Consider the following 18,225-nt stretch of genomic DNA (forward strand, 5'->3'; position numbering starts at 1 on the left):
TACACAGATGTGGTCAGGTCTTGAAGATGGGATTCAAGAGGAAAGTTTGCGTAGGTTCGAACTTTATTCCCTAGCGCACAGGAAAGTGAGGGGAGATTTGATAAGGCGTACAAGGTTATGAGGGATATAGAGAGGGCAAATGCAGGCAGGCTGGGCGAGACTGGAATGAGAGATCATAGGATATGGGTGAAAGGTGAAATATTTAAGGAAATCCCCAGGGGGATCTTTCTCGGTCAGAGGTTGCTGAGAGTGTGGAACGAGCTGCCAGAGGAAGTGGTGGTTGCAGCATTTATGTGAAGTTTGCAGTGATTTTGGAGGACTATGGTCCAGATGTGGGTCAATGGGTCTAACCAGTTTTACAGTCTGGCACAGGCCTGATGGGCAGAAGGGCCTGTTTGTGTTCTGCAGTTCTCTGAGTCTATGACTCTATAGAAAACAGACAGTAAAGGTGCAGGGCCGTTACTTTGACTGGAGGTCCGTGACCAGCGTTGTTTTGGAAAGGTCAGTGCTGGGACCCTTTGCTGGCTGTGATAGATAGTGAATCACAAAAATGTAGAGGAGGTTTGACCCAGAAGCAAAGCAGCAGAGATGATTTAACGGAGAGTGATAACTTTAATAGTAAACTGCAAAATAACAAGCCACTAGGGGCCACAAAACAAAAGAGAACAGATACTAAATACAACAGGCAACAAGGTGACTGAAGAGGAACAGCAACTGGTTAAGGCTGGCTGGTTTCGTGAGTGGCAGGTGATGCCAGTGAGCTGGGTGGGGATTGGGAGGAATGGACTCTCACCTTATGGCCGGCCCCCAATCAGCTGGGATGATTCAGATGGGCCCGGTGAAATTCTTTGATGAGCAATGGATCTGAGATCTAACAGAATGGGTACTCAAGATCTCTCCTCTGTGTTCTACCCTGCCCAGTTGACCAGGCACCCAGTCCTTGACAACGCAAATCTATGAACCAGCATACTGTTTACACTGGACCACCTTCCACCACTCTTCCGAATTCTAGTGAGTACAGGCCAAGAGCCATCAAACACTCTTCATATGACAAGCCATTCAAACACGGAATCATTTTTGTGAATCTCCTTTGAGCCCTCTCCAGTTTCAGTACATCCTTTCTACTAAGATGTCCTTCCCAAAACTGTTCATGACTCTCCAAGTGAGGCCTCACCAGTGCTTTATAAAGCCTCTACGTTACATCCTTGCTTTTATATTCTAGTCCTCTTGAAGTGAATGCTAACATTGCATTTGCCTTCCTCACCACAGACTCAACATGTAAATTAACCTCTAGGGCATCCTGTCTCATGTCCCTTTGTACTTCAGTTTTTTGTATTTTCTTTCTATTTAAAAAATAATCAACCCTTTAATTTCTTCAACCAAAGTGCATGACCACACACTCCCCATAACTGTATTCCAGCTGCAATTTCTTTGCTCATTCTCCCAATCAGTCCAAGCACCTTCTGTAGCCTCTCTACTTCCTCAAAACTACCTGCCCCTCCACCTATCTTCATATCATCTACAAACTTTGCAACAAATCCATCAATTCCATCACACAAGTCATTGATCAAAAACTTGATCCCAACACAGACCCCTGTTGAACACCACTAGCCACTGGCAGCCAGCCAGAAAAAGCTCCCTTTATTCCCACTCTTTGACTCCTGCCATCCAGCCACTGGCTCATCCATGCTAGAATCTTTTCTGTAATATCATGAGCTTGTAGTTTGTTAAGCAGCCACATGTGTGGCACCTTGCCAAAGGCCTTCCAAACACCCAAGTGCACAACATCAACGGATTCTCCTTTGTCTATCCTGCTTGTTACTTCTGCAAAGAATTCCAACGATTTCTCTGGCAAGATTTTCCCTTGAGGAAACCATGCTGACTTCAGCCTATTTTTTCATGTGCCTCCAAGTACCATGAGACTTCATCCTTAATAATGGACTCCAACGTCTTCCTGACCACTAAGGTCAGACTAACTGGCCTATAGTTTCCTTTCTTCTGCTTCCCTCCCTTCTTGAAGAGTCGAGTGACATTTACAATTTCCCAGTCTTCCAGAACCATTCCAGAATCTAATGATTCTTGAAAGATCATTACTAATGCATTCACTGTCTCTTCAGCCACTTCTTTCAGAACACTGAGGTGCACACCATCTGGTTCAGGTGACTTATCTACCTTTGACCTTTCCGTTTCCCAAGAACCTTCTCTCTGGTTATGGTAACTTCACACACTTCATGATGGCTGACACCTGGAATTTCCACCATACTGTTAGTGCCTTTCACGGTGAAGAATGAAGCAAAATACTTTTTCAGTTTGTTTGCCATTTCCTTGTCCCCCATTACTACGTCTCCAGCATTGCTTTCCAGTGGTCAGTTATCCACTCTCACCTCTTTTTTTACGCCTTATGTGGAAGCTCTTGGCATCCTCTTTAATATTATTGGCTGGCTTACTTTTGTATTCCAGCTTTACCTTCTTAATTATTTTTTTAGTTGCCTTCCGTTGGTTTTTAAATGCTTTCCAATCCTCTAACTTCCCACTAATTTTTGCTCTGTTATATGTCATCTTTGGCTTTTATGCTGGCTTTGACCTCTCACTAGCCACGGTTGTATCATCTTTCCTTTAGAATATTTCTTCCTCTTTGGGATGTTTATATCCTATGCCTTGCAAAGTGCTTCCAGAAAGTCTAGCAATTTCTGCTCTGTCATCCCTGCCAGTGTTCTTTTCCAATCAAATCTGGCCAACTCCTCTCTCTTGTGCCTCTTTAATTCCCTTTACACCGCTGTAATACTGATACATCTGACTTTAGCATCTCAGATTTTAGGGTGAATTCAATCATATTATGATCACTTGCCCCCAAGGGTTCTGTTACCTTAAGCTCTCTAATTAATTCTAGTTTATTGCTCAACACCCAATCCAGAATAGCTGATCCTCTAGTGGGCTCAACCATGAGGTGTCCTAAAAATCCATCATGGGCACTCTAGAAAATCCCCCTCCTGGAATCTAGCACCAACCTGATTTTCCCAATCTACCTGAATATTGAAATCCCCCTGACTATTGCAGCATTGCCTTTTTAGCATATGTTTTCCATCTCCTGCTGTAATTTGAAGGCTACATCCTTACTATAGTTTGGGGGTCTGTATAGAACTCCCATTAGGGTCTTCTTACCCTTGCAGACCCTTAGCTCCATCCACAATGATTCAACACCTTCTGACCCTCTGTCACTCCTTTGAATCATTTGATTTCATTTTTTACCAACAGAGCACCCTCTGCCTTCCTGCCTGTCCTTTTGATACACTGTGACATTAGGCTCCCAGCTAAAATCTTCTTGCAGCCATGATTCGGTGGTGCCCACAACATCATAGGTGCCAAGTAAGGGCAGAGTAGTCTGGCTGGGCATTGGCAGCGGTCAGCCAATCACCTTTTTCTAGCTTTCTGGCTTCAGCAAACCAGGACCTTGGCAGGCGGGACCTCCATCGTTGGCTCCTCTACGGGGAAGGGAACAACAGGGGCTGGTAGCCATGAAGCACTTCAAAGGGTGACATAGGAGGTGTGTAGACTGTGGGATGGCTCAGCCTATGGCAGATACAGCCACCATGTCGAAGGGTAAAGCATCGCAGAAACTTACCCACTGATCGTTGGTCTGTGGATGATAGCCAGAAGATAAACACACTGAGGTGCAGGAGGAGCAGAAAGCTTGCCGGAAGCGGTAGATAAATTGTACGCCATGGACCCACACAATGTCTTGAGGGAAGCTGTGGGGGTGAACTACATGTTGGATGAGAGGAGATCTTATACAAACATATAAAATTATGAAAGGGATAGATAAGATAGAGGCAGGAAAGTTGTTTCTACTGGGAGGTGAGACTAGAACTATGGGATATAGCCTCATGATTCGGGGGAGTAAATTTAGGATGGAGATGGGGAGGAACTGCTTTTCCCAGAGTGGTGAATCTGTGGAAACAGTGGAGGCTACCTCAGTAAATATATTTAAGACAAGGTTGGATAGATTCTTGCATAGTACGGGAATTAAGGGTTATGGGGGAAAGGCAGGTAGGTGGAGATGAGTCCATGGCCAGATCAGCCATGATCTTATTGAATGGCGGAGCAGGCTCGATGGGCCAGATGGCCGACTCCTGCTCCTATTTCTTATGCTCTTATGAACCAGGTCCGCCATTTTAGCAGTGTAGAGAAGCTTAGAGAAGGCAACGAAATGGACCTCTTTGGAGAACCGGTCCATCACTGTCACGATCACCATGGCCCTAGTGAAAGATGACAAGCCCATGATGAAATCCATGGTGATGTGGAACCATGGTCTTCGAGGGACTGGTAGGGGCTGCAGGGTCCCAGAGGGCCACTGGTTGGAGGAATTGTGGTTCAGCAGGAAAGGGAAGAGAAGAGGTGATAGGGGATTTGTTGATTAGGGGAACAGAAAGGAGGTTTTGAGGATGAGAACAAGATTTCCAGATGAGATGTTACCTCCCGGATGCCAGGGTCAGGGACATCTCAGATCGAGTCCACAGCATTCTTAAGTGGGAGGGTGAGCAGCAAGAATTCATGGTTCACGTTGGTACAAATGACATGGGTGGGAGGGATGATGAGGTCCTGCAAAGTGAGTTCAGGAAGTTAGGTGCTAAGTTAAAGACAGGACCTCCAGGATTGTGATCTCAGATTTGCTACCCATGCCACATGGTAGTGAGGCCAGAAATAGGAAGATCACATGGTTTAACACATGGCTAAAGAGATGATGCAGGAGGGAGGACTTCAGATTTTTGGATCATTGGGCTCACTTCCAGGGAACATGGGACTTCTACAGAAGGGACGGTGTGCACCTGAGGAGGGGCTAATATTCTAGCGGGAAGGTTTGATAATGCAGCACAGGGGAGGCTTAAACTAGATTTGCAGGGGGCGGAAACTAGAGCGCCAGAACAGATAGTAGTTCTGGAGAAAGATGTTGCTAAGCCTGCAGACAAAGTCTGGAGTCAAAAAGTCGAGCACGGGTGGGACTAATGTTCTTAGCTGTGTGTACAGTGTTTCAATGTGAGGAGCATTGTAGGGGAGACAGATGAGCTTTGGGCATGGATCAGCACATGGAATTATGATATTAGTGAGGCTTGGTTGCAGGAGGAGCAGGATTGGCAGCTCAATGTTCCAGTGTGCTTTTGATCTGGTAGAATGGGAGGGGTGGCACTACTAGTCGGGGAAAATGTGACAGCAGTGCTCAGTCTGGACAGGCTAAAAAGCTTGTCCACTGAGGCTTTATGGGTAAAAGTGAGGAGTAAGAAAGGTATGACCTCATTAATAGGGCTATATTAAAGACCATCCAGAAGTCCTCAGGATTTAGAGGAACGAATTTGTAGAGAGATCACAAACTGTTGCAAGAAACATAAGGTTGTGTTAGTAGGTGATTTTAACTTTCCACATATTGACTGGAAATCCTATACCGTAAAAAGGCTGGACGGGGAAAGAGTTTGTCAAATGTGTTCGGTAAAGTTTCCTAAACCAGTACACAGAAGTCCCAACTCGAGAGGGTGTGATACTGGATCTCCTAATAGGGCAAGAGACAGGGCAGGTGACAGAAACTTGTGTAGGGGAACACTTTGCATCCATTAGTTTCAAGGTAACTATGGAAATGGACGGGTCTGGTCCTAAGGTTGAGATTCTGAATTGGAGAAAGACCAGTTTTGATGGTATCATGAAGTATGGATTAGGACAGGTTGTTTTATGGCGAAGGTGTACTTGAAAAGTGGGAAGACTACAAAAGTGAAATTTTGAGACTACAGAGTTTGCACGATCCTGTCAGAATAAAAGGCAAGGATAACAGGTTGAGGGGACCTTTGCTTTTGAGAGACATTGAGGTTCTGGTAAGAAAGAGAAGGAAGTGCCTAGCAGGCGTAGGCAGGCAGGAACAAATGAGGTACTTGAGGAGTATAAGAAATGCAAACGAACACTTAAGAAGACATGAGGTTGCTCTTTCACACAAGCTGAGGAGATTCTGAAGGGCTTCTACAGATATATTAAGAACAAAAGGATAGCAAGGGACAAAGTTGGTCCTCTGGAAGATCAGAGTAGCGATCTATGCATAGAGCCAGAAGAGATGGGGAAGGTCTTAAATGGATTTTTTTCATGTATATTTACTCGGGAGATGGACACAGAGTCTATTGTTGCATACCCCATGGGTATCTTGCGACTGTCTTATGACCATGATGTGATTAAGTATCTGGTGAGCATGATGTAATGGTCTTGTGATGGTGGGGTGATGTAATTTCCTGAGGTCACATGATGTAATTTTCCTGCCAGTGAGAGGTCATGTGATGGCCTGTTCCAACAGGTATAAAACGGGAAAGCCTTGCTATGATGCAGGTTAGTTCGTGGTTTAATTCATCAGTTACTCCGTTATGCTGCGTATTCGTCTCATGACGCAGTTTTGTTTTAAAGTGGAGTTTTACTTTCTATCTTAAGTCTCAAAGGTTATTGCCGGCAGTTTCACCACAACGCTGTCAGTTTTAGTCCAGTCGGAGAGTGAAGAATTTACCGAAGTACGGAAAACCCGAAGGATTGAGTAAAGTTGATGTTGTCGGCAGTAATACAGTATCGACCTTATTGAATCCTCGTTCAAAGAGATAGTAACCTGCATCCGAAATAATCCCTGCTATAAGCGCAGAAAGGATTGGCACAACGTTATACGCCACGGAAAAAGTCAGTTCATTTAAACCGTTTTTATTTTCTTCGTCATAAATCCTTCGGGCAAGAAATATTTCGGTTGGGATCAGCAGTAACGTCACGTTGTCGAGGAATTCGTTACTTCAGGAAAGTCTCTCCTAATTGACTATGTAAATCAATTGGACTTTTGCATTCACCACTTTTAAGAACTGTGTTCGCATTTATCGCTTTAAGAACTGTTCGAGTTGCCATATAGCAGTTAACCTCTGGTTAAATTAGTCGTTTGTTTACTTTTCAGTTGTTGTTGAGCTGAGTTTAAATAAATGTTTCTTTGTTTATAAAAACCTGTCTCAATTCTATATTCATTGTTGCCGTATCATAACACTATGGATGTGAGACAACGCAGCAGCAATGTCATGGAGACTAGACAGATTACTAGACAGGTGTTTGCTGTCTTGAGGCAAATTAGGGTGGATAAAACCATGGAGTCTGACAAGGTAGTCTCTTGGACCCTCTGGGAAGCTAGTGCAGAAACTGCAGGGGCCCTGGCAGAGATACTTAAAATATCCTTAGCCATGGGTGAGGTGCCAGAGGATTGGAGGATAGCTGATGTCATTCTGTGGTTTAAGAAAGGCTCTAAGAATAAACCAGGAAATTATAAGGCCACTAAGCCTCACATTCTTCCAAAAGGACCACAACCTTGTTGTTGTTTGAAAGCTTGCGTGCCTCATAGAAAGCCATGTTGGCTGGAGTCAGGGCTTTATGCTTTGGCTCTTGGTAGAGTCACCCATGTCAAAGAGGTCAAAGGCCACACTAAGAGCGGTCCACCAGTCCGTCCTCCAGGTTCGAGGGTTCAGCTCAGGGCTAACAACCCTGATGGGAAAAACAGAATTGTTACGGAAACAGGAATGAAGAATCCTTTTACATTGGAGTGTGACGGTATTCCTGAGTCTCCACCTGGGATCTGCATGGCTGACAGTGGTGAAAACCAAGAGGAAGTTTCTGACATGATGAAGGAAGCCTCGAACTCTGCCAGAGACGGAGGACCTTTCATTGCTGCCCTCAATGCCAGCGGCGTATCGGGCAGTAGGTACAGTTGAAGTCAGAAGTTTACATACACTTAGGTTGAAGTCATTAAAACTCATTGTTTAACCACTCCACAGATTTCATATCAGTAAACTATAGTTTTGGCAAGACGTTGAGGACATCTACTTTGTGCGTGACATGAGTAATTTTTCCAACAATTGTTTACAGACAGATTATTTCACTTTTAATTGACTATATCACAATTCCAGTGTGTCAGAAGTTTACAAACAAAATCAAAAGAAATCAGCCAAGACCTCAGAGAAAAAAAATGTGGACCTCCACAAGTCTGGTTCAAAATTGGGAGCAATTTCCAAATGCCTGAGGGTACCACGTTCATCTGTACTAACAATAGTACGCAAGTATAAACACCATGGGACCACGCAGCCATCGTACCGCTCAGGAAGGAGACGCATTCTGTCTCCTAAAGATGAACGTACTTTGGCACGAAAAGTGTGAATCAATCCCAGAACACCAGCAAAGGACCTTGTGAAGATGCTGGAGGGTACAGGTAGACAAATATCTATATCCACAGTAAAACAAGTCTGATATCGACATAACCTGAAAGGCTGCTCAGCCACTGCTTCAAAACCACCATAAAAAAGCCAGACTGCAGTCTGCACATGGGGACAAAGATCTTACTTTTTGGAGAATGTCCTCTGGTCTGATGAAACAAAAATTGAACTGTTTGGCCATAATGACCATCGTTATGTTTGGAGGAAAAAGGGTGATGCTTGCAAGCTGAAGAACACCATCCCAACCGTGAAGCATGGGGGTGTCAGCATCATGTTGTGGGGGTGCTTTGCTGCAGGAGGGACTGGTGCACTTCACAAAATAGATGGCATCACGAGGAAGGAAAATTATGTGGATATATTGAAGCAACATCTCAAGACATCAGCCAGGAAGTTAAAGCTCGGTCACAAATGGGTCTTCCAAATGGACAATGATCGCAAGCATACCTCCAAAGTTGTGGCAAAATTGCTTAAGGACAACAAAGTCAAGGTATTGGAGTGGCCATCACAAAGCCCTGACCTCAATCCGATAGAAAATTTGTGGGCAGAGCTGAAAAAGCATGTGCGAGCAAGGAGGCTTACAAACCTGACTCAGTTACACCAGTTCTGTCTGGAGGAATGGAACAAAATTCCAGCAACTTACTTTGAGAAGCTTGTTTAACAAATTAACAATTTAAAGGCAATGCTACCAAATACTAACAAAGTGTATGTAAACTTCTAACCCACTGGGAATGTGATGAAAGAAATAAAAGCTGAAATAAATCATTCTCTCTACTATTATTGTGACATTTCACATTCTCAAAATAAAGTAGTGATCCTAACTGACGGAAGACAGGGAATGTTTTCTAGGATGAAATGTCAGGAATTGTGAAAAACTAAGTTTAAATGTATTTGGCTAAGGTGTATGTAAACTTCTGACTTCAACTGCAGGTAAGAGCCTGACATTATAAGTGGGAAAACTATTGGAAGCACTTCGAAGGGACCAGAAATATTAGTATTTGGATACACTGGGACTGATAAGGGATAGTCAACATGGCTTTGTACGTGGAGCTAACTTCTAACCAATCTTATAGAGGTTTTTGAGGAAGTTACCAGGATAGTTGGCGAAGTAGATATTGTCTATGTGGATTTTACCAAGACCTTTGACAAGGTCCCACACGGTTCAGTCGCTTGGCATTCAAGATGAGGTGGTAAATTAGATTTGACATTGGCTTTGTGGGAGAAGCCAAGAGTGCCACTAGATGGTTTCCTCCGTGACTGGAGGACTGTGACGAGTGGTGTGCCGCAGGAATTGGTGCTGGGTCCATTGCTGTTTGTCATCTATATCAATGATCTGGGTGATAAGGTGGTAAACTGGATCAGCAGATTTACAGATGACACCAAGATTAGGGGTGTAGTGGACATTGAGGAAGTCTATTAGAGCTTGCAGCTGGAAAAATGGGCTGAAAATAGCACATAGAATTTAATGCAGACACATGCGAGGTGTTACATCTTGGGAGGACCAACCGGGGTAGGTCTTGAGAAGTGTGGTAGAACACAGGGATCTGGTCCATAATTCATTGAAAATGACATCACAGATAGATAGAGTCGCAAAGTAAGCTTTTGACTTATTGGCCTTCATAAATCAAAGTATTGAGTACAGGGGTTGGGATGTTATGTTGAAATTGTATAACAACTTGGTGAGGCCTAACTTGGAGAATTGTGTTTTGATCACTTACCTACAGGAAAGAGATAAATAAGATTGAAAAAGTGCAGAGAAAACTTACAAGGATGTTTCCAGGTCTTGAGGACCTGAGTTATAGGGAAACGTTGAATATGTTAAGACTTTATTCCCCCAGAATGTAGAAGATTGATGGGGTATTTGATAGAGGTATACAAAATTATGAGGAGTAGAAGAGGGTTGGGTGAGACAACATTAGAGGTCATGGGTTAGGCATGAAATGGGTGAAATGATTAAGGTGAACATGAACTACTTCACTCAGAAGTTGCTGTGTACGAGGGTGGAAGTTTCAAATTCAACATTGAAGAGAAGTTTGGATGGGAAGGGTATGGAGGGCCATGGTCCAGGTGCAGGTCGATGGGACTCGTGTCTCAGCGTGGACCAGATGGTGTTTCTGTACTGTAGTGTGCACTGACCCTGTGACTGAGCCACCGCAACTGGTGTTGCGGAAAACCCAGAGTCTGTCATGCATCCGGATGGCTGGAGAGGGGAGAGGAGTGGCCCCACTCGATTGCCTCAGACAGTGTTCAGGGCTTCCTTCATCATGTCAGTAGCTTCCTCTCAGTTCTCACCACTGTCAGTCATGCAAGCTCCGGGTGGAGACTCGGGAACGCCGTCACACTCAGATGTAGAAGGGCTCTTCGTTGCTGTTTCTGTAACAATTTTGTTTTACCAGTCAGGATTGTTAACCCTGAGCTGAACCTTGGGCCACTCTTAGCCTGTCATCTACCCTTTGACCTGTTTGGCATGGGTGACCCTACCAAGAACCAAAGCATAAAGCCCTGACTCCAGGAAACAGAGCTCTCTGGGTTATTGAGGCACGCAAGCCTCCAAACCACGACAATGCTGCGGTCCTCTTGGAGAAGAAGCAAATTGGGTTTGCTCCAGTTTGCCTACCAGCACTACAGCAGATGCCATTTCATTGACTCTTCATCAACCCTGGAACATGCTCTTCATTGACTCTTCATTCAATACCATCATCCCCTCAAAGCTAATCAACGCTTCAAGGCCTTGGTCTCAATACCCCCCTGTGCAATTGAATCCTCTAGTTTATCACCTGCAGACACCAGTCAGTTCAGATTGGCAATCTCCCATCAGCACAGGTGCACCACAGGGCTGTGTGCTCAGTCTCTGCTCTACTCGCTTTACACTTACGACTGTGAGTCTAAACACAGCTCCAGTGCCAGTTTCAAGTTTGCTGATGACACCACTGTCACTGGTCGAGTGAAGGGTGGTGATGAATCAGCGTACGGGGGGGAGATTGAAAATCCGGCTGAGTGGTGCCACAACAACCACTTCTCACTCAATCTCAGCAAGACCAAGGAGCTGATTATTGACTTCAGGAGGAGGAAACTGGGGGTCCATGAGCCAGTCCTCATTGGGGACTCAGCAACTTTAAATTCCTTAGTGTTGGGACAACCTGTCCTGGGCCCAGCACTTAAGTGCAATTACAAAGAAAGCTTGGCAGCACCTCCATTTCCTAAGGAGTTTATGAAGATCTGGCGTGACATCTAAAACTCTGACAAACTTCTATAGCTGTGTGGTGGAGAGTATATTGACTGGCTGCATCACAGCCTGGTATGGAAACACCAATGCCCTTGAACAGAAATTCCTACAAAAAGTTATGGATCTGGCCCAGTTCATTTCAGGTAAAACCCTCCCCACCATTGAGCACATCTACATGGAGCATTGTCACAGGAAAGCAGCATCCATCATCAGGGACCCCTCCAGCCAGGACAAGCTCTCTTCACGCTGCTGCCATCAGGAAGAAGGTACAGGGGCCTCAGGACTTACTTCACCAGGTACAGGAACGGTTATTACCCCCAACCATCAGACTCTTGAACCAAAAGGGATAACTTCACTCAACTTTCTCTTGCCCCATCATTGAAATGTTCCCTGAACCTGTGTACTCACTTTCATGGACTCATGTTCTTGATATTTATTTATTTATTATTCTTTCTTTCTTTTTGTATTTGCACAGTTTGTTGTCTTTTGCAAACCGGTTGAACGCCCAGTTGGTGCAGTCTTCCACTGATTTTATTATGGTTATTATTCTATTATGGATTAATTGAGTATGCCCACAAGACAATGAATCTCAGAGTGTATATGGTGACATATATATACTTTGATAATAAATTTATTTTGAACTTGTGTGGTCTCTGAGGCTGGCCCCCCTTTTACTGAAAGCAATGGTTAAGTCATGGTGTTCCTGTGGGAGTTTGAGGTTGATAGCTTCCTCTCGTTACTGGCATTTACTGAGCTTGCAGACAGGTGGGTCGCCAACTCAGATAACCAGGAGGAGTGAGGATCGTTAGTGGAGAGCCAGGGGTAACCCAAGATGATAGGAGTTTTGGGCGCGTTTCATGGACACACTATTCTTCGAAGCTCACGTGCACAGGGTGTGTGCACGCCCTGACCATCCCAGATGCCAAGGGATGTGAGAGATAAGCTCGGTAGGGAGTCCAAACTGCACCCACAGCGTCCAGCCCGGAAAGCTTCCAGCTGTGCTAGAATCTACCAGAGCGCCTTGTGTGCATAGAGTGGTTGGGATATGGAAGAGGACAGAGACAGGGCTATGGTTGGGCTATGGTGCTGGAATGAGGACCCGGGGTGAGCTTTTGTCGTGGTTACTTGAAATGACCAGGAGACGCAGACAATTCTTTGAGAAGTTTAAACCTTTATTTGCAAACAAAGGCTGAGGCAATCAATGAACTTGTCACCGAAAGCCCACCCAGCTCCGGTGTACAGCATTCTTTATAGTAATTTCTTATCTCAGTTACATTTCAGTTTCACCAGCATACCCAATCAATTTTTAATTCCATATCATCTATATATTAGCTAATCAATCGCTCTTGCCTAGCTCTCGGTGCGCCACCAGTATTTTTCACCCGTTCGCATTGGGGCCCCATTCCTGGCCAAGGTTATTTTTTCCAGACAACCTCCCTCACATTACATTCCTGCTCGTACCATCCTGTCTGCCACCGTTATCTCTTACTAAACAAAGGCTGAGTGTAATACATGGAGTACATTTCAGCTAATAGTGCTACTAGCTAAACAGGTGTTCTTTAACTGCCACAGTATGTAGCTCAGAGAATACAAGGTATCTAGTAAAACAATACATAGCAAAATGTTTCTAGTAAAATAATACGTAGTAATATTCAGTACCTAGAAGTGATTACATAGTATAGTAAATAGCTAGTACATAGTGATTATATTTCAGGTATATTTCTCAATATAGAAGGCTGTCTGCCTCTACCTGGTGATGCCATTTCCCAGACACAGTGGGCATCCGATGTTTGGGTGATCAGCTGTAAGTACACAAATTGTTTCTCCACCCACGGAGGTTAAGGGAGCTCTCCCTTACTGCATTGACCTGGAGGCATTGATGACGAGCGTTCTGCAGCCCAAAATGTTTCTGGGAACAGAACTGTGGTTCTGTCTGATGATCTTGTCAATTCAGAAGGCCAGAGTGATGAGGTTTTCAAAGTCAGTGGCTTCTGGGTGGACAGTTCATCTTTCAAGTGCTCCAAGAGTCTGTGATGGTAAAGGCCCAGCAGTACATCAGCATTCCAGATGCTCTCCCTGCCCACGCCGAGGGCCCTGAATCCAGCATGGAGCCTGACCCTTGACGCAGACAAAGTACCTGATCTGCTGCCCTCCCCCCTTCCCAAACGGTCAAAATCCCAGCACATCTCAGTGGTGAAATCCTCGTATCTGTTGCAAATAGGGCTCTTATTGGTCAGAACTCACCCCGTCAAAAGAATAATATTAATGGCAACTTTGGCTCAGTCCGTAGAATACAGAGATGACTGGAGCTCAAAATTCATGATGCACTGGGACCTGTCGTTTGTGCACCAGACTCTGGGGATCTGAGGGAGGAGGGTTGCTGTATCAAGACGCAGAATTGGTTGAGAGTGACGTGCAGTTGTTCAGTGGTTTCCTGTTGCTTCTGTACCATCCTCCCATGTTGATGGATGACTTCCTTTAAGCAAGCATGTTCTGCTGGGTCATCACTGATTCACTCATCCTGTCAGGAAATGTCGAGGAGGCTTAACCCAAACACAGAGCAGTAGAGACTATTTAGCAATAGTTTAATAATAAAATGCAAAACAACAGATCATGAGAGGGCCACAAAACAAGAGAACGCAGATACTTAACTCGACAAGGCTGAAGGCTGGGAGCAACTGATTGAGGTGGGCTGGTCTGATGCGCGAACAAGGATTGTGGATGAGAGCTGGGTTTAAATAGGTTGCAGGCGATGAGTTAGAAATGAGTGCAAGTGACTCTTAGCTGGGTGGAGACTGGAAGAAACCTGTATGTGCGGGCCTGACAAAGTAGGCGGATTAGTACGTTTGCAGATGACACAAAAATCGGTGGAATTGTGACCAGTAAGAAAGGATTCGACCAGTTGAAAATATGGGCAGAGAAGTGGTAAATAGAATTTAATCTGGATAAGTGTGAGATACTGCTTTATTGTAGGGCTAGGATTTTATTCCTTGGGATGCAGGAAATTGAAGAGTGTGGTGTATTAGGAACATAGATAGGGTGAATACATGCTGTCATTTTCCCAGGGGAAGAGAAACTAAAAGCTTGAGATTTAAGGTGAGAGGGGAAAGATTTAAAAGGGACCTGTGTGTCATGATGTGCACTGGCAATGAGGAGCCCAGAGACTCCCATGTAGAGACGGAATCAGCAGATTATACATAGGAATTCTAAAAGGATATTGGTGGCTCAACCAAGCAACACCACAAGAGCAATCATTCTCAAAACAACGATCTTGCAGTAACTGCTAATCAGGAGTCTGATTTAAATAATCAGAGTACGTGGAAAACCCATGCGAGTCAAAATAAACTTGACGAGATTAAACAGAAAGCACAAAGGCTTAACAACTCCAGATAAGCCTGACTGGATGTCTGGGGATTTGTTACTCTGACTAGAAGTCTTGGGCTGTTACTCTGACTGGATGCATTGGGAGTGTGTTACTCTGACTAGATGCATTGGGAGTGTGTTACTCTGACTGGATGCATTGGGAGTGTGTTACTCTGACTAGAAGTCTTGGGCTGTTACTCTGACTAGATGCATTGGGAGTGTGTTACTCTGACTGGATGCATTGGGAGTGTGTTACTCTGACTAGAAGTCTTGGGCTGTTACTCTGACTGGATGCATTGGGAGTGTGTTACTCTGACTAGATGCATTGGGAGTGTGTTACTCTGACTAGAGGTCTGGGGGGTGTTACTCTGACTAGATGCATTGGGAGTGTGTTACTCTGACTAGTGCTCTCGAGGGGTGTTACTCTGACTAGAGGTCTAGGGGTTTGTTACTCTGACTAGTGCTCTTGAGGGGTGTTACTCTGACTAGAGGTCTAGGGGTTTGTTACTCTGACTACTGCTCTTGAGGGGTGTTACTCTGACTAGAGGTCTAGGGGTTTGTTACTCTGACTAGTGCTCTTGAGGGGTGTTACTCTGACTAGAGGTCTAGGGGTTTGTTACTCTGACTAGTGCTCTTGAGGGGTGTTACTCTGACTAGAGGTCTAGGGGTTTGTTACTCTGACTAGTGCTCTTGAGGAGTGTTACTCTGACTAGAGGTCTAGGGGTTTGTTACTCTGACTAGTGCTCTTGAGGGGTGTTACTCTGACTAGAGATCTGAGGGGCTATTACTCTCACTAGAGGTCTGGGGGCTGTTACTCTGTCTAGAGATCTGGGGGGGCTATTACTCTGACTAGAGATCTGGGGGCTGTTACTCTGTCTAGAGATCTGGGGGGCTATTACTCTGACCAGATATTTGGTGGTGTTACTCTGACTAGAGGTCTGGGGGCTGTTACTCTGACTAGTTGTCTGGGGGGTGTTACTCTGACTAGAGATCTGGGGGGCTATTACTCTCACTAGAGGTCTGGGGGCTGTTACTCTGTCTAGAGATCTGGGGGCTATTACTCTGACCAGATATTTGGTGGTGTTACTCTGACTAGAGGTCTGGGGGCTGTTACTCTGACTAGTTGTCTGGGGGGTGTTACTCTGACTAGAGATCTGGGGGGCTATTACTCTGACTAGTTGTCTGGGGGCTGTTACTCTGACTAGTTGTCTGGGGGGTGTTACTCTGACTAGAGATCTGGGGGGCTATTACTCTGACTAGTTGTCTGGGGGCTGTTACTCTGACTAGTTGTCTGGGGGCTGTTACTCTGACTAGAGGTCTGGGGGCTGTTACTCTGACTAGAGATCTGGGGGGCTATTACTCTGACTAGTTGTCTGGGGGGTGTTACTCTGATTAGAGGTCTGGGGGCTGTTACTCTGACTAGAGATCTGGGGGGCTATTACTCTCACTAGAGGTCTGGGGGCTGTTACTCTGTCTAGAGATCTGGGGGCTATTACTCTGACCAGATATTTGGTGGTGTTACTCTGATTAGAGGTCTGGGGGCTGTTACTCTGACTAGAGGTCTGGGGGCTGTTACTCTGACTAGAGATCTGGGGGGCTATTACTCTGACTAGTTGTCTGGGGGCTGTTACTCTGACTAGAGGTCTGGGGGCTGTTACTCTGACTAGAGATCTGGGGGGCTATTACTCTGACCAGATATTTGGTGGTGTTACTCTGACTAGTTGTCTGGGGGCTGTTACTCTGACTAGAGATCTGGGGGGCTATTACTCTGACCAGATATTTGGTGGTGTTACTCTGATTAGAGGTCTGGGGGCTGTTACTCTGACTAGTTGTCTGGGGGCTGTTACTCTGACTAGAGGTCAACAAAGGCCTGCAGAGCTCATGACACCTGAGGGGCAATAGTTTCAAGCAGGGGGTATTGTATACATGGAATAAGTTGCCAGAGAAAGTGGCTGAGGCAGATACAGTAAGAGTCAACAGACTCACAGACCTCTCCAGCACGTCTCTACACCCTCTGTATCCATCCTGACCCTCAAGAACCCATAGTCAAAGACAAAGTAAGTACGTATGCAGCACCACACACTGCCCTGGGCTCCATCTCCTTGCAGGAATTTACAGGAAGACAAAGAAATACAACAGAATTTATAAAAACAAATAAACAAGGACTGATAAACAATCAACGTGCAAATAAAAGATATGTACTGTACATTTTCAATAATATTGAGAACAGGAGTGGGGAACCCTTGAACGTGAGTCCATAGGTTGTGGAATCTGTTCAGAGTTGAGGTGGGTGATATTATCTACGCCAGTTCAGGAGCCTGATGGTTGTAGAGTGATGGCTGGCCCTGGACCTGGTGGTGTGGGACCTCAGGCTCCTGTTCCTCCTGCCCAGTGCTATTAGTGAGAAGGGAGCCTGACCTGATGATGGATGTGCTCAGGAGTGGGGAGGGCTTTCTCTGTGCTGGTCTGGGATGTATCCACCACTTTCTGGAACCTTCTCCATTCCTGGGCATTTCCATAGCAGGCTGTGTTGCAACCAGTTAGAATACTCACTGTTAAATCCTGATAGGAAGTGACATGGAGAGTGATTGCAAGTGGGGAAGTTATTCCACCAGAGAGTGGAGAAGGTGGCAGCTTTGATGATTTGAAGATAGACAGGGGGTTGACAGGATAAGCCGAGGAGGAGAGCTCTTGGGGTGTGTGGACACCGAGTTCCATTCCTGCAGAGGCGAGCTGTTCCTGGCTCGGCATGGATCCCAGCTAGTGGGAGCTGGAGACGTGGAGCAGCCAGCTCTAGATCCCCACAGTGAAGAATGCAGGGGCATGGTTCTGCTCATAGGGAACAGTGTTCTTCACACTGGGGCCTGTCCCAGCTACAGATCACTCCATGCTTGGACAAGTGGGAGGGTACATATCACTCTGGAATGGGACCACTCCTGGGAACTAACCACTCTTCTCTGGGTCCTGTCCTGGGCACAGATCCCTCCACACTGCGACTAGTGACTGGGCACAGATCCCTCCACACTGCGACCAGTGATTGGGCACAGATTACTCCGCACTGGGACCAGTCCCGGGTACAGATTACTCCGCACTGGGACCAGTCCCGGGTACAGATTACTCCGCACTGGGACCAGTCCCGGGTACAGATTACTCCGCACTGGGACCAGTCCCGGGTACAGATTACTCCACTGGGACCAGTCCCGAGTACAGATTACTCCACACTGGGACCAGTGCAAGGGTACAGATTACTCCGCACTGGGACCAGTCCCGGGTACAGATTACTCCGCACTGGGACAAGTCCCGGGTACAGATTACTCCGCACTGGGACCAGTCCCGGGTACAGATTACTCCACACTGGGACCAGTCCCGGGTACAGATTACTCC

At 45.7% G+C, this 18,225-nt stretch overlaps 1 long non-coding RNA gene across 1 annotated transcript; it reads right to left on the bottom strand.

Moving 5' to 3' along the window:
- Positions 1-12,629: 12,629 nt before the first annotated feature.
- LOC140730795 (uncharacterized) lies at positions 12,630-17,794 on the bottom strand. Its single transcript, XR_012099681.1, has 2 exons — positions 16,832-17,794; positions 12,630-14,021 (listed from the first exon to the last, which is right to left on the bottom strand). It is a non-coding gene; the product is annotated as an uncharacterized lncRNA (long non-coding RNA).
- Positions 17,795-18,225: the final 431 nt, after the last annotated feature.

This window comes from Hemitrygon akajei, chromosome 7 (assembly GCF_048418815.1).
Source record: "Hemitrygon akajei chromosome 7, sHemAka1.3, whole genome shotgun sequence".
Taxonomy (NCBI): Eukaryota; Metazoa; Chordata; class Chondrichthyes; order Myliobatiformes; family Dasyatidae; genus Hemitrygon; species Hemitrygon akajei.